The 21,165-nt window shown below is 35.8% G+C and overlaps 1 protein-coding gene across 2 annotated transcripts in view; it reads left to right on the top strand.

Annotated features, from left to right (window-relative positions):
• FBXL17 (F-box and leucine rich repeat protein 17) overlaps positions 1-21,165 on the top strand; it is a 318,378-nt gene that overhangs the window by 22,966 nt on the left and 274,247 nt on the right. The window lies entirely within an intron of this gene.

Raw genomic sequence — 21,165 nt, 5'->3', positions numbered from 1 at the left:
GATCACTGCAAAATATTTGGACAAGGTATTGATTTGACCATGTTTGTCTTACACTTGTTGTTGTTGAAGTCTGTATTCTCCATATAGCCTGAAATCTAACCCAAGCACTTTAACACTTAAAAGCTCTGTGGTTTTATTATCCAAAAAGTATTCTCTGTTGCAATGGAACACAGGAAGGATCTTCTTATTTTTAAGACAACCAGGAAAGATGTTCTTCACTTAAGCTATATTTGCATACAAAGCTATTATTGGAAATGTAACTTGAATTTTTCATTAAAAAAAATATTCAGACTGTTGTGGTTTAGCCCGGCTGGCAGTCAAACACCACACAGCCGTTCGCTCACCCTTCCCCCTCCCTCTCTGGGATGGGGGAGAGAAACGGGAAAGTGAAGCCTGTGAGTTGAGATAAAGACAGTTTATTAAGACAGGGAAAAGAATAATAACAATAATAATAATGATAATAGTATTAATAGTAATAATGTGTACGAAATAAGTGATGCACAATGCAATTGCTCACCACCCGTTGACCGATGCCCAGCCTATCCCCAAGCAGCCGGCCCCCCCCCCCCCCAGCTAGCCACCCCTATATATTGTTCAGCATGACGTCAGATGGTATGGAATACCCCTTTGGCCAGTTTGGGTCAGCTGTCCTGGGTCTGTCCCCTCCCAGCTCCTGCTGCATCCCTAGCCTGCTCGCTAGCAGGACAGAGAGAGGCTGAAAAGTCCTTGGCTTGGTGTAAGCACTGCTCTACAACAATTAAAACATCAGCATGTTATCAGCGCTCTTCTCATCCTAATCCAAAACATAGCACCCTGCCAGCTACTAGGAGGAAAATTAACTCTGTCCTAACTGAAACCAGGACAAGACAAAAATATTTACTCTCAAATGAATAGGATTTTTTTATTATTTCATCACTTCTGAATGTTTGTCAAGTAACTTACCAAAATTCACTCCTTGCACAATTTTTCGTGAATGTAGTTTTTAAATTAATTTTATTTAAAGTTGCTGCCCAGTCTGAATTTTCAGAAAAAAAGATAAATATTTGGAAAACTTTGTTTAGCTTGTTCAGCTTTGTTCAAGTCCTGTCTGGTGCAGAATCTTTAAAAAAAAAAAAAAAAAAAAAAAAAAAAGTGTTGTCGAATGATTCCACTCGACAGCAGTCTGCTTCTACTTCTGCTGAAGACGACAGTCTTTCCACTTGCTTGGGGCAGGATGTTTTCAAATCTTGCTGTTGTGGAGGTTTAATCTCTGAAATGGTGAAACAGTTAACTTGATGAAGCAAGCCAATCTGTATTTGTTACTGTAAACTAACATTTTAAACTAACATTAAACATCGTAAACTAACCTTTTATAATAAAATAAAGATAAGAATTGTTTAATAATGTGTAGTTACCTTAAAAGGAAGTAATGGTTGATTGCAAATGTTAACCGACTGCTTGCTTTATTAATTTCTGTCGGTTGTTTTTGTTTTCAAGACTGCCTTCTAGAATAAAATCACTGTTAATATTTGCTGTGGCACATCTCATTTCCTGCTCTTATAGGTGGTCTGCAGATACAGCCTTGGTGTGTTTATTTAAAGTACATAGATTGTCAGTCTGCTTAGGAAGAAGAAATGTTTTTCCCTTTGTAAATAGCTTCCACTGCTTCCATGTAAATTCTATATATGAAGTCTGTATGTTTTGTTTTTTTCTTCTTTCTCCCTTTTTTTCAGAGGTGCTCAAAATCATGTGAATCTTATGGGCAATTTGTGCTAATTTTGAACTAGAGTGCATTACAGATAGTACACGATGGCTGGATTTTCATGTAGGCTTGTCTCAGGCTAATGGATTTTATACTTCAAAAATACATCTATCGAGAGGCAACCAGCAGCTAAATAATGCCTTTGTGAATGTTACTTTACAGTGAAATGTGGATCAGTGAACACTGTTCAGTTGCTTCATCTGTTGCTAAGTAACTCCATTATCAGACTGCTGAGCAGAAACACAGAGAGAAGAATTTATGTTCTGATCGTTTAATATAGTAGGCATTTCACAGAAAAATAGACCCCTTTCTTTTTTGAAATCCTCATTATGTAATGGTAATAGGTGAAAGCTGCAAATAATAAACAGATAGAAAGGATGTGTGAAGAGAAAGTTAAGTATCACAAGGCTTACAACACAAGGTTGTTTGCATAACTGTTTATGATTTATATATCTTCAAAATATGTTTATTTTTCCTCTGTCCTTCGAATGGAATAGTAATTAAATGCAAAGCCTTCTTTCAGAAGCATACTGGCCATATTAGGAACATAGTGAAAACAATTTAGATTTGCAGGCCTTTTGAAGCATGTTTGAAGTACGTTGAGTTGTCTTTCCTTATCTGTACCCAAAAAGTCTGATATAATCAAACTATCTCACAAATTCAGTGTAAAATGAAGGACGGATTATAACTTTGTCCAGACAAAGCTAGGGAACATCCTACGTTCTCGATTGATTTTTGTTGGACTTACTGTTTTGTGGTCTTGGCTGAAATTGAGAGAGATCTTTGATTTGATTTTTTGATATATCTTTGTTTTACTGTTCTCACACTGCTCGTCCTGTTTTCCTCAAGCTTCTACCTTATTTTGGAACAGTGAGGCCTTGCACTGTCCACTTATCTACTTAGCATTTCTTCTTATTATGACTGCACAACTACCTTGGAATACAGAAAATTAATTCTCTACTGCAAAAACACAACTTTGTTTCTCACAATTCCCCCCTCTTCTTTTCTTACTTCTATTGTTGTTTTTGCACATCTTCACATACTGCACTCTTAAGTTTTTCCAACATTAAGGTGCAATATTCTTCTTTGGATGTCAGGGGGGATGATAGATATATAATGCCATAATTATTACAATACCAGCAGATAGTTGTTTGAGCCAATTCTATTCAGGTCATCACAAAATTAATTTCTCCTAAAAGTTTTAAATCCCCAGGAAGTGTCATCCTGAGCTAGTCTATGTAGGATCTTGTTTTTTTTTCTTCCCAAATACTTTTGAGATCAGTCAAATTCATCCCATTTGATCTACATATATACAGCAACTAGTATTAATTACAGTGCGTGCTCCTCCTTATGAGGTTATTAATAAATCTAATACTATTTGATTCTAGAGTACTATTTTTGCAAACTTATCAAACTTATTCTCTAGTTCTTCAATTATAGCTGAGATACTTACAATAGCGTTTTCTCATTCACTCACCCCTAACCAAGGTAAAAACCACCTTGCAAAACTGTAAAATGCTAGAGAATTTTACTAAAGGATTATCTGGAGTCCGCTTAATTCTGCATGTGGTCTCAAGAGGCTTTGGCTTTGTGGGTCTTCAATAATAGTTACATTTGGAATTATTGCCTCCAGGGTGCAAGCTCCCTTCCATCCTAGGGGCAACAACTTCCTGGCTTTATTGCCACATAGCCAGTACCACTCCTTGCCGTTTGGGGCAGGCCATCTGGTTACAGGATTCTCATGTATCTGGTGTACATTATGTATATTAACATTCCAATGGCTACTGTATTCAGTACAGTATGGATTCTTCCCTTTTTCATGGATATTTCCACACCCAGTAATATTGCCCCCTGAGTTTTCTATCAATGTTGTTTAAAAGGCACCTTTGATAACACAGTATATTGTAGCCAGGATTATGTGTAGGGAACTCAACTTCAAAATCTGTTCCTTCCTGGGACTATGTATGATCTGTCATTTTTAGAAATCTAGAGAATCCAGACACAGTTGCTGCTGGAAATAGCAATGAGGGACAAGGCCTTTTTAGTCTTCCTAGGCATCTGGGTGCAAATCCAACAATCAGTTCGAGATAGAACTCGAGAGATGTTCTGGATTAATTGGAAATGTTGATTTTTTTTTTCCTCCATCCTATCACTAATTCATTGAGAATAGGTATTACTAAGATAAACTTAAAATAGAGTATTTCTATGTATATATACACCCCTATAATAATTAAGAAAAACAATAAAAATCACAAACTAATAAGGAGATTAAACACCCCCCTTTCTCCCACTTCCAGGGAGTGTTCCCTGGAAACACTTAGATTCTGTGTAATTCTATCCCTTTTACTCATTAATTCATTAAGAATTCTTCTAAGGAGAAGTTAAAGGTTTACAATAGATAGTTTTAACAGTTTTAACCTTAAAAGTCTCTGTTAATGCAGTCCCTCTGGTATCAGGGTTAACTGATGCTTTTACCCAGATATGAGTCTACCTTTTCTCAGCCATTCTTACTGTCGTCTCAGTAGTCAGGAGCACTTGGAACAGCCCGTCCACCTTCTGGAGCTTTTTCTGCATATCTGGTCAGGCTTTAATCACAAAATGAACTTTAAAGAGCCCTTGGGCTACCGGGTCCTCAGGATTCATCCCCAAGTACTTTCTAATTCTGACCCTGAGTCTCTCATAGGATTTCTGTGTTGTGGGCTGTTATTATCACAGTTAGATAAGCAGATATTTCTGCTCTGTTGGAATTAACTCTCGGTCTGGGGGGCGTGTTAGTTCTTTCCCATTCTTGTATAGCTGCCTGCTGAATCATTCCCCTCCTAAACATTCTTCTCCAGGGAATAACATACTCCAGATTGACATTTCCACACCCCCCCCTGGAATACAAATTAGGCCTTAGAAACGGATTTCACTGTTCTGCTAGGCCCTCGGTTAAAGACTTCATTTCCTTCTTAAAACTCCTAACCTCTCTGCTGGTAAGGGGGGAGTGGCACTGGCCCTGCTTTGGCCCTGCACAGCCCCGAGGCCCCACTGGGACCCCTTCACCTCTGCTCCTGCTGCTCCACGCTCCCTGACACAACTTCTCCAGGGACAGCATCAATTGCAGTCCCTGTCTCCCCTCCTGGAGCACCTGCCGCTGCCTCCAGTGCAATATTAGGATTATAGGGAGCATAACTTGGCTCCTTCTCCGAAAAAGGAATCTTATTGTTTACATATAAATTTCAAGCCTGAATTTTCATCAGACCCGTATTTTGGCCAAAATACTGAAGTTCCTTTTATTAGCTTTTTAGGTCAGACAATTACACAATATCAAACCATTTTTTTAAATTATATTTTTTAATCTTTTTTCCCTAGTTTTTGGGTTGTTTTTCCAAATCCTTCTCATTCTCTCCAAAGGGCTATCTTTAGGCACAATCCCGGGGTCTCCAACCTCACCCTGCTGACTCTTGGAACCCTTAATCCCCAGCTCTTCCTGACGTGCTGCTGTGGACTTTACTACCCACAGGGTACCACACGCCTTCACCTAGGATTGGGACAGAGGTGGGGTGTACTGCTGAGCACCTCACTTCACTGTGCTCAGGATACCGTACACCTAAGGGCCCAAACCCCCGAGACTCTCTTTCGCTTGTCTCTCTTTCGCTTCATCCCTCTCCAGCCGAGGGGACTTTGTTCGTCCCCTCGCGGGAGTACAGAACCTTGCAGATTGGGACTCCGCATTCGCTTCGCACTATAAGTGCGTCTCATTCACACTCCACACAAGAGTCTCCCCGAACCCAACCCAAGGCAAGATACGGTAAAGTTTCCCTTACCTCTTTCTAAGATTTTTTTCCTCTTTTTCCTCCTGTTCTTGTTTGGAAATCAATTCTTTTTTCTTATGAGCCAGCTACGAACCATTTACTTAAGCGGTGTATCCTTTGTGCATGACAACAGTGCAAACATGTGGAGAGGAAAAAGTACTCTGCTTTGAGTTTAGTCTGGGCAAATTGCTTGAGGGGGAGAGTCAGACATATACGCTACGTCATCTGGTAACGTGAACTACTGAAGTTTAGAGTATATAGAAATCTCTCTTTTCCACCGGTAAGTGAAAAAGGGGTTGGGAGAAAAATATCCTTTCTTAATGTGATTTACTTTCTCCCTCACCTATTTCATTTTTTTAACATATAATTGCTTCAAAATGTTGTTCTACTTAAAAGAAGTTTTCTAAAAAGGATCATTTTACCATGCTTCTTTGTGAATACTTCACCAAAATACTTTCTAACTAGATTATTTAATTGTTTTGAGGTTTTGAAAAGAACTGTAGTTGTTCCAGACTTTTCTATTATTAGTAGTAAAAGCTCATGTTCTCCCTCAAAGTGTGGTTAGACATGGAACACACACAGGACTATTTACTTGCTAAACATACGAATACATATTGAATATGACACCAGTACTGAGTCCGGTCACTCTACTGTATATCATAGCTGCGGACAATGGTACTTCATCTTTTTATATTAGAACTTTCTAAAGCAAAAATTTCATATGGATGAAATTGTTGGGAGTGTGCACTAATGATGAAGTCTTTAGAGTACTTTAGTTTGTCAACCATGCTACTGATGTACCAAAACCTACTACTGTACTGCAAAAATAATGTTCTATGCTTTAAAAACATATTCAATAACCAAAACTAAGCTGAGATATGGGAAAATACACTTTCATAAATGTTGAGACATCTGTTCAATATTAAAAGCAGTCTTGAAAAGTTAATCTTTCAAGAAGCTTCCCTTTTGTTACCTTCACTGCGTTTCTTTTTACAACAAAATAGAATAGTTTGATCATTTCTTCAGAAATCTAGGTGTTACAGCCCTGTTTCTTGAACTGGATTTTTGCTTTTGTTCAGAACTGTTGTATTTTGACTTAGTTTTTCAAATCCTGTTCTTAAGGTAAAGCATTTGTGCTGAGCTTGATGTTAAAAGGAGGCAGAAAAAGTCAAGATATGTTCATATGCATAAATATGTATTTTCTGTAAAGGCACTTGAACAGGTGTCAGGTTTTTATGTTTTATTTAAATATTTCTGTAAATAATTTGGCAATAAATACATTACTTCATATTCACCCTTAGGTGGCGGTATTGACTTTTTAGTGGTAACAGGTCTTGAAATCCTTGGTACAGTGAATTACCGACACACAGTGCATAACTTCTGAGTATTGTATTGCTATTAAATATCCTGTTTTCTCTTCGACTCATCTGTCAGGATCACTAAGTTGTTCTTATGTGTCTTCAGAATGTTAGCAACAGGTTTTATAATAAAGCTTATTCAACTAAACAGTATTCAACTTTTGCAGTACAGTTATGCACTGTACTTATGCAAGTACTTCAGAAGGTTTGCTATGTGTAGTTCATTAAATACTAGCAAAGAGGAGGGAAAGAACTGGGTAGAATTTTGGGATATTGAGGGATATTTTATGTTTTGTTTGTTTTTTAAATAGAATGAGAGCTAAGAATATAGGATGGAAATGCATGTATCTATGCTGGATATACTGAGTATAAGTTGAACGAATCAAAACTGCTGCTGGCTATCCTGAGTGAAACCCTAGAGAAAACCAACTCCATGATTTGCTTTTTACCTGTTGCTAGGTAAGAACACCTTCTGCAGTGATAATGCTGTTTTGAACTTGTCCCTTCTTAAAGGCCAAGGTCTTCTGGGGATGCATATTCAAGAATACATGCCAGAAAACTTCTGGCCAACTACTGACTATCTTTAGAAAATAAATCCTTTGTTTTCCTTTTTGAAAACAAAGAGTACTGAATCTAATTAATTATATTACTTTTGTGCACTTTTGTCTAATATTGTTTTACTATGTAGGGCATTCATTTTATTTTTAATAACGTAAAACAAAAATGCACTGAGTGTTTCACTCAAGTTATTTTTCAAGGGTATGTGTCAGAGAGGCAAACCAATTCTGTTTAAACCATTAATGTCAGGTATATTCAGAGCCCTTTAAAGTAATAATTTTCAAATTAGTGCGTAACACTGTATTTGGGGTTAAAATGCAGCATGTCCTCTTAAGTTATACTGAAAGTATTTTTCTTGTATTGTTCTACAGATATCTTATTGCTGCAGAAGGAGATTTTACTCAAGTGTTGCAAGCTGTTGTGCTTTGTTTTGTTTGTTTTGTTTTGTTCATTATTTTAACCTTCCTTAATGTTTCTGTCCTTTTGTATGGTTTCCTCCTTAAAATATGTCTTCAATAGGCAAACCTTGTAAATAGGCAGGTGAAAGAAATTTTTACTTAAGATGAATTCAGTGTTTGTGAAACTCTTCAGACTGACAGCATTGGAAACGGAAGTCTTCTTTGTGTCCACTAAACAGGTACAGCGTGAGCAGCAGCAGTGCAAGCTTCACCACACTGCCCCACCAAAGCGCTGCAAACCCTGACTTAGAGAGAGACCTCTGTAGCAAGGGTTAAGAGGCTTGTTCAGTCTCCATGCTCACTCAGTCTTTACTGTGGCTGCCAACGAGAGTACTCATTTGTGATAGTGGATAGATAGCCACATCACAAAAACACCCGGAACTGGACTGAAGGCACCAACTTATTTCATAAAAACTGCAGAGGATCTGTCAAATGTTTAACTTCAGTTACTGCAGACCTGAGCCACTGGTAGAAGTGAACGGCTCCATGTCCAATTGCCAATTCCCTGAGTTTAGTCTTTCTCTAAATACTAGTGCAGCTTCTCTATACTATACTATGCAGAAACTGAATGTGTACAGACTGTAATTTTTGTGTAAAGTTACTTGTGTACATTTTTCGAATGTTTGACTGTACATATAAACACCATGGCTTAATGTCAGCTATATGATTTCATTATTTTGTGCCTTTTTCTTTTGTCTATATAAAAAAAAAAAAGAAAAAAAAGAAAAGCAAACAAAACAGAAAAAAACAAGTAATACAATTAATGAGCTTTCTGATAAATTACTGGATGTTGTGAGTTGACTTGTCATGTATGAGTGTGTGTGTATATATATTTAAAAGCAACAAAATTTCAATTGTAATATGTATTGTTGTATTACTTATGTTTTCAGACCTTTCTGGTTAGGTTATGTGTGGTAGATTAAAAACAGCAGTTAAAAAAAATAAACGGTGAACTTCTACTTTGATATGAAATTAGGTATTATATCGCTGATAGTTCTTCAGGCTTTAATTTGTATTACTACTTGTGATAGACGTTTCACATATGTATAAAAAATGTGGATTTTTTTTTTTTAGATTAACTGTAGATTATCATGACAAATACTGAGGGTTTGAATAAAATAAGAACTTAAAAGTGCCTAATGCAGAACTTTTTTCTATAGTTTGGTCAACATTTCAGTATAAGATGAATAATCATTTGATACTTGCAGATGATATATTTGCATATCATTTTAGGGTTAAATATATCTATTTATACATTTAAGTGGTATCAGCTAATGCCTGTACAATAATGACTAACATGTTAGGGAACGTGAACATCAAATTTCCAATGTACTGTAGTGAGTAATGTTTTCAACATATAAGATTCAGGTACTAAAAATACAACCATAATGGATGGAGGTAATGTGAAAAAGCAAAGAGCAAATTGCATCAAGGTGGGGGTTTTAAATATCAGTGATTTTTATGTTCTCTCTATAGTTATTGAGAGAGCCATTGTATAAAGTAATTTAAATACTTACCAAAGACAATGCCACTACTGAGTAGCATTTGTAGGGTATTTCTGTATTTCCAGAGCATGCAAGTTTTTTTTAATTATTAAGCACTCTACCAAACTGGAAATAGAAACTGAAAATGTAATTAGTAGTCAGATCATAAGATGCATAAACAGTTTCCTTATTGTTGTGGTGTTCTGTTTAATTTGACCTGTTAGCATTTTATGTAAAAAGAATGAATGCAAGTAAAAGCAAATTAATAGAAAATTGCAATAGCACTTGACTTCAAAAAAGGCTTTTACTGAAGCAATAAAACCTCTGCAATAATATGTAACTGCTATACCAAAAAAGATGTATGTAAAATTATATTTTTCTTGGATTCCAGTAATTAATAGATCTTACAATCTAATCTGGTTACTAAAGTGATAAATTTTTACTGAACTAAGCAAAATGTTTAATTTTCATTAGGTGGAGTAGATATATATAAATTTTAATGGATGTAATAGATCTTGAATTCAACTGGATTAGGCACTTTTTTGTTTATTTTGCTGCTTTTTTTTTTTGAATACATTATTTAAACCTTAAATTTGATTTAAAAATTTGTGACCAGGGATCGGTAGCTGGATATGGAGCCTTTTTGATTGCTTGATTGCGCTTAATTGCCATTTGAGTCCAGTAATCAATAATTAATATACTACTTTAATAACAAAGAGAATTATGTGATACTAGACTGAAGAACTTTTTCACTAAAATGCATGTTTTAATAGATCGTGTGTGTGCTGTTAGATATTAAAGACACCTAAACTGAGTTGTAACATAACTCTTTAATTTCTGTATTTCTCTTTTTTTTTTTTTTTTGCTTTTGCTTTGGCAGGGCTGAGGCGAGAGGTGGCTGTGGTTTTATTTTTCAATCCAGCAATATCTTGTGGCAGAAGGGAACACTTGCAAACTCCAGATGAATGACTTGTAGTTCTTCATTTGTTAAGTTTGTATCTTGACCCATGTTTTAGTTGGTAGAAATCTTCAGCCATTCACTTGAGGTTAAGTAATAAATCAAAACCAGTAATATTGCTTCCAGTGAGTTGTGATGCTTCTTGCTGAAAGAGATAGCAAGTATGATGCTGTGAAGCAAGTTTTTAAAACTGTCAGTATCATTATTTAAAAATGCTGGTAATTTGCATCCATCAAAGCTAATACAAATATGCCTTTATATGTATGGGACAAAGACAAGATTACTTACAAATAATGAATGGCAGACAAGAATCTTTGTTTATATCAAATAACAGCAAATTCCAGTTGAACTATTTATCCTTATGAAGCTAGAAAAAGAAACGTTGAATTTCTGAAGCTGGATGCAAACATTCTTTCTCCAATGAACTTGACTGTAACTGTACATAGCTTAAATTACAAGAGATCAAACCTCACGTTTTTAGTGGAGGAAGCTCTACAGATGCCTACATTTCCTCTCCTCATGCTGGCCGGTGTAGCCAGTATCTGGGAACAAATACATTCCTTCTTGGATATCTTGAGGTGCTCTTCCAGGTAGTTGTGTTCACCAGAACATTCCATTGTTGGCATGAATCTACAGATCAAATTGAATGGGCATGGAGAATTAACTGCTGAAACTGTCCTAAATACTGTCTTTTTCAAGACAGTCTTTTTCAAAACAAAAGCCAACAGCTTTTTCTTGTGGAATTACTATCCATATCTATACTTTGTTTTGGTGTTCCACTTCTACACGCTTGTGTCATTCTAGAAATGTCAGTCTTTATTACTTATTATTAATACTGTTATTACTGTTAAAATTTGTTATTGTCTCTCAGCTGTCATTCTTCTAGTCCAGACTGCTAATGCATAAGAAACTGCTCTCATCTGGGATTTAGACATAGGTGCTGTTTTACTTACTGTATCTAGTCTTGAACAACCTGTTCTGGCTTTAAGAGCTATGGGCAGCCTTGCCCCAGTGGTTTTCCCAGATTCCTTAGCTTAGTGCTACCCTCTGTTCCCCCCGCTTCTGTTTTGTATCTTAGCACCACCACTACCACTGTCAATATCCATTTTGAAGTTCCATCATGCCTGTTCTGCATGAAGGTTTCCTAAAGATTGTCTTGCTGGCGTGGTCTTCAGTCACCAACTTGTTCTTGTTGTCCAGTCTCCTTGCACTGTTGTGTCCAAATACTTTTTTTTTTGGTCTATGTAGAGTTTATAGCTTCTTCTGACATTGTGCAGAAGTTACTGTTTTGTAAAAATACGGAATTATTTTTAAAATGCTAAGTTTTTTGAGAGTTTGGGAAGTAGATATCTGTCTTTCAGGGAGGTTAACTCATGAGTGTGTGCTCATGAGTTGGACTTGATAATCCTTGTGGGTCCCATCCAATTCTGTGCTTCTAAACTGGCAATAGGAATGATTTTGTGAGAAAGATTGTGCTGGTCTTCCATCTCCTACCAGTTTGGTTAACTTACAAGAATGGAGTAAGACTGTTTTCTGTATAAACTGTGAAAATGTAAGTTTAAAAAAAAATCTAGGTTACAAAATTATAATGAAAAAATGTAAACAGTGAATGACAAATGTATATTTATTTTTAAAATGTTTTTCTGCTTAGGCGTAGAGAAAATGTCTGAGCTGTGTATAATCTGATCTGGAACACAGTAATGGCATTTTGAAGGATAAACAAAAATGGTTGCTACTGTTAATATTATCTAACTAGTATTTAAATATCATAACAGTACTGGTATTTGGAGGGCTAATTTAGACAAGAAATAAGAATAAGTTTGTTTCTTTTAGGTTTCAGAGTGCTTAACTGAGAATGAATCAAATACATAGAAATAAACGCTCTGAAATGAATTTGCCTTGCTGGTAAGGGCTTAAAATAAAAGGCTTGTGTCACTTGATACTCATACAGCTCTGGAGAGCTGAATGCTGTGTAGGGTGGGAAAGCATCTGTGAGCTCTCCAGCTACTTGCCTGCCATCTGCGAAAACCAATCACGAGCTGTGGGCTAAGTTATGCAAAAAGGGGTATATCTATCCAGCAGCTTGCTGTTGTTGCAAGGAGCCAGTGGCAGAAAGCTCGCTGCTTTCTTCCCATCTCTGCCCTGTTCTTCTGACTTGGGTGATCTCAGCATACAGGGTGGGGGGAGTTAGAAATGACTCCTGCTGGGCTGGGGAGATGAGCTCGCTGCACAATGAGTTTAAGAAGGTAATAGGTATGCCCAGCAGCAAAGCTGATGCAAGGGCATGAGCATCCATGAGGGTAAGCAGGTACAGGCAGCTGTGAACTTGTAAGGGAGCTTTACTGTTTCATTAAACACCATTGTCAATACTGAAAACTTCCCCACATGAAAAAAATAACTGCATATAAGTCTTTGAAATGACAGTGTAGTTCTCATTGTTTGAAAATGTGAATTTCTAAAATGAAATAACATTTGGGAATTTCTGTATTAGGCATTTCTGAAGAAAGTCTTAAGAAGTACTTCAGAAATTTCTATTTTTTTTAGGTTTCAGAACAGCTACACGTGGTACTGTTTTTGTCTGGTTTTAGGACTACCTATTGCATCTCAGAACATCTTACAAAATTTCTTGTTCCTATAAAAGTTATTCTTGTGTTAATGTCTTTTTTTTTTTTTTAACATGGCTTAAGTACTGTAGAGCCTGAAAAGCATTGCACTGTACTTATTGCACATAGGTGATATGTTCTCCAGATTTTGGTAACAAACTTCCAGTAACAAATGAGTATTGCAGTACATATAAATGAGATAGAAGCTGTATGCCTGGGGACTAAAATTGAAACAAAATTATTTGTTGTTACAAGTCTGACACTAGGTACTTCTTTCTGAGTATTAAAAAAATTATATTAATGGAATGTAGACTTGACTGTGTAATTCTTGTGGAGGTGTAAGCCTGACCTGCGATACTATTAAATAAAGATGATTTTTTTTTTCCAATACGTACATGTTATAGATGTTCTTTCACTTTTGTTTTTTCTACCATAGGAGTTTTATCTCTCTTGGGAAAGGTGTTGCGGATAGTCTATTACAGAAGGGTTGCTATAGCTGACCTTTTGTTTTTTTTTTTTTCCAGTTGTGATACTAGTGCTCAGTGAAATGATGTAAAACTCACGGGACTCCAGTGGTTGTAGAGAGAGGTGTCTATTTTTTCTTACTGGAAGAGAATAAATCTGAGCAGTGGATTTTAAACTCGAATGATGATGCTTTCATACTTACGCTATTATACACACCGAAAACAATGAACGTGATCATGCTTTGAGGGAAGTAATTTTTTTAGCACAAGGTAACGGTGTTCTTGTTATTATATGTTAGGGCTGAGATGTCCTGTGAAGGTCTCTACACCCTCCATTTTCTTCATCTGTGGTGTGGGTGGAGTTACCAGAAATTCAAACCCTTTGACTATGAAAGTAATTCCAGTATTTTTGTTGCAGGAATATTTCAGATAACGTGGCAGTAGCTTACTTGTTTCTTCCATGCAGGTAGCAGTTTAGCTGCATTATTGCATGGACCCAGTAAGAGACTGGGTAACAACGTACTTGTGTAGGTAATTGTTTTCCTCTGCTGTAAAGGTGTCTCTACTTGGACTGAAAAGAATTACATTAACAAGGAGCATCCTGTATTGGCATGGCAAAATACTGGTATTTTAGTATGTTTTCAAATTGCTGTCTTTACCCTGAAGTAGCCATTCACATAGCGGTAGTTTGGAAAGTAGGAACAGCCCTGATGTGTCAGTGATCTACTGTCTACTGTGTAGAACTTACTTCCCTAAAATAAAATTTGGTTGAGGTAATGCAGAAAGTAGCGATGTTAATAGTTTTTTTTTTAAATTATTTTTACAGTAACTTGGGTCTAGCAATTTGCTATGATCCTATGAAGATAGTACAGTTTGTTCATCAAATTAGACACAAGTAGAAGATTAAGAACAGGAGCATGAACTTTTGTTGTTTGTTTGATTCCAAGAGTATTTTTAAGCAAGTGTTATAATGAGAAATAACATCTAGATACCAGTTTGAGCATTTTATCAATTCTAGGCTCCTTACCTAGTAACACAAAAATATAAAACATGGTATCGTGAGAAACTAATTTCACGATTTGTGAGATGTGGATATTTTGATGTCTGCAGAACTATTTCCACTTATTGTTTAGTACTGTCCTTGAACTGGTTTGAAGATAAATGAGGTGATATAAGCAACAAAGCATATTAGAGATACCATATGCATATTAACAACCATTAAAAATTCGGTGTTTGTGGTGATGTAAGCATTTGGTGATCTGAATTGGTTGTGGTTGGTTCAGATGCTACTGTCAGTACAGAAATTATTGTAGTATACTTCATGTATAAATGCTTGCCATTTTTAGCATATTATTTGAAGAACAAGAATTCAAATATCTCATTCTATAATGTGTTTATATTTTTCAAGAAATTTGCCAATAAAAATGTATTTCTGTCCAATAGTTTGAAAAGAAATTTTAATAGATTACTCCTGAATTAAGCATGCTTTACCTCTTTCTACTGTCTACTGCCAGCATTTTTAGGAAACACTGCTTTGAAAGAAGATAAATTTAGATTCATAAATAGAAGGCAAAAGTCAGATCAAAGTTTTAGATACCTTGGCTGAAGTCTTTGTGCCCAAAGTAAATCGTTCCTTTTATCTGGTACCTCTGTTAATGATGTCATTATTTATGCTGGAATCATTGGTATGCCGTGACTGTGTTTGCTAGGGTAATTGACTTCTGCAATAGTTACTGTTCATCACAGGAGAGTACAATTCTCTTCCATCTGTTTAATTCTTCAGGAATGTTTGTTTCTGACAAATTTTGCTATCTTAAAAGTAACATTCAATTTCTCTTAATTTATAAAAGTGAAATCAGATTTATTTATTATTTTGAGATAAACACTACAAATTATTTTCTCTGCTGAACTACACGGAGAAGGGAAATGGCCACTTAATTATTGCTGCTGTTATTACTTGTTAACATGTTTGTAGTTGCCTTCAGAAGATGTATGCCTATGGTTTTGCTTAATTTAAACATGTCATCCAGAAAAGTTAGGTAGATCTGTGAAAGAAGTAACTACTAGTCTCTTATACATCATAAATCTGTGTTTTTGTAAAAACGGCTGTTGATTTTGAAATGCATGTTATTGAAGAACTATCAATTCATTTAATATTTCCATCTGTGCATTTTTATTAGCTGCATAAATACAACACAGTTTTGCTTTTAAGACTGTAAATTTTCAGTTGCTTATAACTTTCCCTCCTTTGGAAAGACATTACCCTGCAATCTAGAGAGCATGTGTTTCTAAGCCAAATGCTGTGCTTAGAAAAGTTTGTTTCCACAAAAAAGTAGGAAATATGTTTTAATCTCTGTATGTGAATGGGGAAAATTATGCTTGTCCACCCTTAATTGGTACAGAAAAACTGAATTTTAGGATGGAAAGCCACCACAATATAAAGTATGCACTTTTGCTTTTTTATTATCCTCTTAAAAATATAGCTTGCCTGTGTTCAAAGTAAGGATTGCAAAGAAACTAGCATTTTTATTTTCTGCCTATGTTAAAAGCCCTTCAGAAAGGGCTACATATACAAATATATGTATAGCAACATGGCATGGCATGGCACCATAGGAACGTTTTCTGTCTGGGGGCTGAAAAGTTTAGGTAAGACTGCCTGAAATTGCTCTGCCTAGATGCTAGGGGCTGCTGCAAGTAAGGATCAGGCAAAAGCCAATATATTTATTAATTTTTTTTTTTTTTCCCATATGTATGTTATTCCTTGGTGGCTGGAAACTGAGAGTCTTTCATCTAGCAAATGCATGCAACAGTTTGAAAAGAGTTCCCACATTTCTTCCAGAGGCTTTCCATCCCCACAGGGATGGAAATTAGTGTAGGTAGTGTGCTCATGAAGTAAGACACATGCTATAACATAAAACTTCTTTCTTTGGCTGCTTTAAGTAAGATGCAAAGGTTTTGCGTTGGAACAGTAGGGAACAGTTAAGAGTACAGTTGCTTGGTGATGAGTTTTGTTTGTTTGTTTTCTTTTTGTTTTGTTTTTGATCAGTTGGAGAATATAGCTCAGGGATTAAACAGAGTAAGAAAAATTCTGGAAAGCCTTACTGGTCAAATCCTCAAGATGAGTAAACTACACATGCTTTCCCAGAAGTCATATGTTCTGTAAGATTAAAAAGTTGCTTTATAAAGGGATGCTCTACACTTCATTCTTACTTTTTTTTTTTTCTATAGTTTCCCCTAACGTTGAGGCTAGGCATCATCAGAGGATAGGTTTACAAGATTGCTTCTTGTAAGTGATGCTGCTACCCAAGCATATCCAGTCAGATAGCCTATTCTGACTTTTCTCTGATGTAGAAGATGAAGACTAGTGGTCAACCCTCTCCTAAAACCAACTACCTCACCCCCCGCCCCACTTTTCAGGATATTTTTCAAAGTTATTGTTACTAGTATTACTTCTGGGAATAAATGTAAGATATTTTGATCACAGAGCATTACTAATTCCTACTATTTTATTTTTTATTTTTTAATAACCAAATTAATGTAATGGTGTGGAATAGAAGGTATAGGTCATAAGCCTCAGACTAGCTTTGGAAAATTTGTTCTTGGAACATTGTCTTTGGTGTATAGCTGCCTCAAAGGAAAAAAAAAAAAAAAAAGGAAATCATGTCTTAAAAATAATCCACTGATAGGAATTGTGAATAAGAATTTGGGATTCATCTGAACAAGTGACACCCCAGCCAGGTATATGGTGCAATGTGAAATACTAAGTCTCTGCTGGGCTGGGTCTATTTATGTCATAAGTAGACTTCTACCCTCTAGATTGCAGGTATAAATTGACAAATACATTTTTGCATTTTGTCCTATGTTACCATGTGTATTTTATGAGCATTTACCCACAGACTTCAGTTGTACAAAACTGTCTTTAGAACAGACAAATGGGGTTAAGCAGAGTAAAAGCTAGGAACTGTCTACTAGATAAGTACCCATTCAGTGATGGTGCCTCATAACTTTTGGAACTTTTAATTTAGTTTACATGTGGTCTGATGGCTTAATGAAGTCCCATTTATTACACTAACTCTTTACTTTTTATCAACTGCACTAAAAATTTATATCAGTCAGTTTTTAAACTATTTCTGTATGAATTTATGAAACAGCAAGTGCCAGAACCAGTTGTTAGCCTGATATGTAAATTACACAGATACTGAAGGCTTAAACCACCCACAACCCAGTAGCTGCTATTTGTACAGTCCTTGAATTACTCTCGGAATTGAAAGCATTTTGTCATGCAATATTAGTATGTTATTGCTTGTTTTCCCCTTCTAAACACAATCTTATATTATGTAAATTATTTCAGTATCAATTTATAAAATGTTTAGATATTTTTATTTTAAAAATTGCTTAGCCGAAGTAAATTGTATGCATTTATATAGGATGAAGAATTCTGCTCTGTCAGAATTGTGGTGTGGGTTTTTCATTTTTTAAAAGCCCCAACACTTAATAATATTTGGTGAATTTGATTAGTCATCGACAGCCTTTTTCCATATAGTGCAAAAAATATATGCATATTATATATATATATTCTTATATATACCTATATATACAAAAAATGTTTATTGAAAGTTATTTCTCTCAAAACAAATTTTGATTTCTATTGTCCTGTAAACTATTTGAAGGAGGCTAGCTCTAATTCCTTTTCAAATTCAAATAGTAGGTCACAATTATGATGCAACACCATAATTTCCCCATTGTTGTTATTCAGTGAAACTGTGATCCTTTTAAGTTGACTGAAGTGATATTTTTTCCCCTCAAGCATTCCTTCTGTTGAGTACTTTTCTCTTTGCCTCGCATACTTTCACAGTTTTTCTGTTTTCAGTTATTGACACCAAGTTTGTTGAAGGTCAATTTGCCTAGTATTAAATCAATAGATTTTATGCCATTAGGAAGTCTTGCCCTCTACCCAGTACAAAAAATAAAATTTTGAAAGCATTTTTCTTATTCTTAAAAGCATGTTTCTTATTCAGAACAGGAGTGTTAAGACTTCTATGAAGAGAGTTGGTAAACTGCTAGGTAAAATCCCTAAGTTAAGAACACCTAGCTGAAGGTTGGATCTGTTCCACTTTGTACAAAATAATTATTCTCTAGGATTTGAAATGTAAAGGACAAGCTGGTGTTTTGTTTTGGTGGTGGTGGTGGTGGTTTCTGCCACAACAGTGGTAGTAGGTGCAAACATATTCTGTGCAGCACTGTTACTGAGTGCAAGCCATTAGTACAGCACTGGATTGCTCGTAAGACAGGCTCAGACTTGGCATTCTGCTGAACTTGTTCCGATGACTTGCATTTACTGTGATGGTAAAGACCTACCTGAAATACAACCTGAATTGATAGGACTTTATGCTCAGTCATTGTAAGCACATCTATGTTCAGGCTGCAATCTGTATGCTGTTCTTTATCTTGTTTGACAGGGAAAAAGTGTCTCTTCATCTTGCATTTGGTTATCTATTTCCATGAAAGTTTCAATGAACTTTTCAGCTAACTGTTCATTGAAAGTATCAAACAGCCTCTGAATGCCTGCTATCTTCCTAAAAGTACTGCCTTGATTATCTTTCAAGATTGTTAAATTTAGGTTTGTGGGTTTTTTTCATTGTCTGAGGGGGTTTGTTTTTTTTTTTCATTTCAGAATGGTTTAAGTATTTGTCTATGTTTGGCTACATTTGAAGTTTCACATAGGTAGCCATATAGAAAGATGGCTCATCAGTTTGATTCATAGGTGTTTTGTTATATTTTGTTCTGATAAGCCAAGAAGTACTGCAGATGCTTAGATGCTTTTTTTCTTTCCTTGGACCTTGCAGATCTTTTTATCCTCTTTATGATTTTCTGATAAAACCTGTAACTTCATATTTTTATTCAAACCAGAGAGACCTATCAGCTGTTCTAGTTTAATTCTCACAGTTTTGTGTAGTTTCTTCCTGTTACTCTGTTCTGAAGACCTATTTTGTATCCAACATTGGTTCCATTGTATTTTTCCAATAACCTCCTTTAAAAAAAAAAAAAGTTTGCTACAAATGTGATGTGGGGATTGACAGTGGCATACAGGTTTAAATTATTAGGCAAAATGTGACTTTTATTTGAAAATAATGATTTTTTTTCAAGAAACCATGGTTGTATTAAAACTCATGAGAATCAACATGTTTCTTATTTTTTGTTAAGGTAACCATCTCTGTTACATACAGCCATATGATCACAGTGCTTTAGCATGCTGAATTAGTTCCTTGCAGAGTTAGGCAAAGCCATCTCTTGTTGTATCTTTGGTTACCTGTTACGTTTTTATCTGATCTTGGATATACTTCAGTACTCAGTAAATTGTGATGATGTGAATATACTGGCCTGTGGTGTCTTGGTGGAAAAGGACTGGCAGATTGAGCAGATACATCATTTTCTCTGCATTCTTTCACTTCATTTCTGAATTGTTCTGGGATGCGAGTGGGGAGGTCAGCATGTGGGATGGTGCTCCACTGATTGATGCGCATGATTATCTTCCAATATGAAGTTCACCAGGCCTTGACAGACACTGTTCTAGCTCTTCAAACATGATCTAGTTAGATTATGGTCAGATCACTATTTTTGAGTGGAAATAAAGGGGAAAATTGGTAAAATTTTCAAGAGAACTTAATTACAAGTTGAATAGTCACTGGAGAGACTGGTTCTGAATCATTTAAGTGTTAATTAGACCTTAAGCTCTTTAGAAAGTCTGATTTAGAAATCAGTTCAAGTTCAAGTTTAGGTCTTCAGGAAATTACTTCCAAAGACTTTTAGTGTGCTCAGTTCTTACTAAAGTATATTTTTGCAACACTATGGAAGTCAGGACTTTTTTTATACCATATCAAATATGCAATCTTTTGTGTGGCATGCGTCAGCATCTAAATCTATATTCACGTAATAGTAGAGAAGTGAGACTGTATTCTTAGTGATGTGAGTTTCAGTTCTTTAACTAGACTTGTAGATGTAAAATGGTTTTATAGTTTTCAAATATATTCTACCAAATTCAAACAACAATATCAGTAAAATAGCTTTAATTAAAACCTAAAATGAAAGCTACTTTTCTTTTTATAGTACTAGTTGCATAGTTTTTTAACCTTTTTTGAAACAATCTCCAAGTAACATGATCTGATCTAAGATTCTCCTCTCCTTTTCTTTAGCAACTGTTAAAGCACAGAATAGTTCCAAAGAAAAAATGGGCATAAAGAATTCATTTATTTAACTCTCCAGTATTTTTACTTATAAAACAAAAATCACATCCTTCCTCTCACTCAGTGTGCCCTTTGAGTGCTACCAGCCAGCTGGCCTTTAGTGACCTCCTACAACATCAGTTGGAAAACTTTAATAATAATAGCTGGAAAAAAAAATAAAAAGGTGCTTCTCAGTTTAACTACAGGACATTCAGTGGCTTTTCTTTTTCAAGGAAAGAGGATTTAAACAAACTTTCCATAACATTTGTTGGATGTGTATTTCATAGTAACCACCATGAAGTTCACTGCATTTAAGGAGACAACGAAGCTGGGATGAAAAGATATAAATTCATGAAGGCTTGGCTTCACAGCTGGCGTATAATCCCCTCTGTTGTCACTGGTGCCCTGGCTCCGGTACCCAACAGAACAAAGGGAGCTGAATTGGAAATGGTGGGAGCTGGGGAGCCTCTCGCTGGCAGCACATCTGATGGCCATAGGCCTTGTCAGGGCGCAGCGTGATA

Source organism: Cygnus olor, chromosome Z (assembly GCF_009769625.2).
Source record: "Cygnus olor isolate bCygOlo1 chromosome Z, bCygOlo1.pri.v2, whole genome shotgun sequence".
NCBI classification, from domain to species: domain Eukaryota; kingdom Metazoa; phylum Chordata; class Aves; order Anseriformes; family Anatidae; genus Cygnus; species Cygnus olor.
Note: the sequence above shows the minus strand (reverse complement) of the source record. Positions and strands in the feature narration are given on the sequence as shown.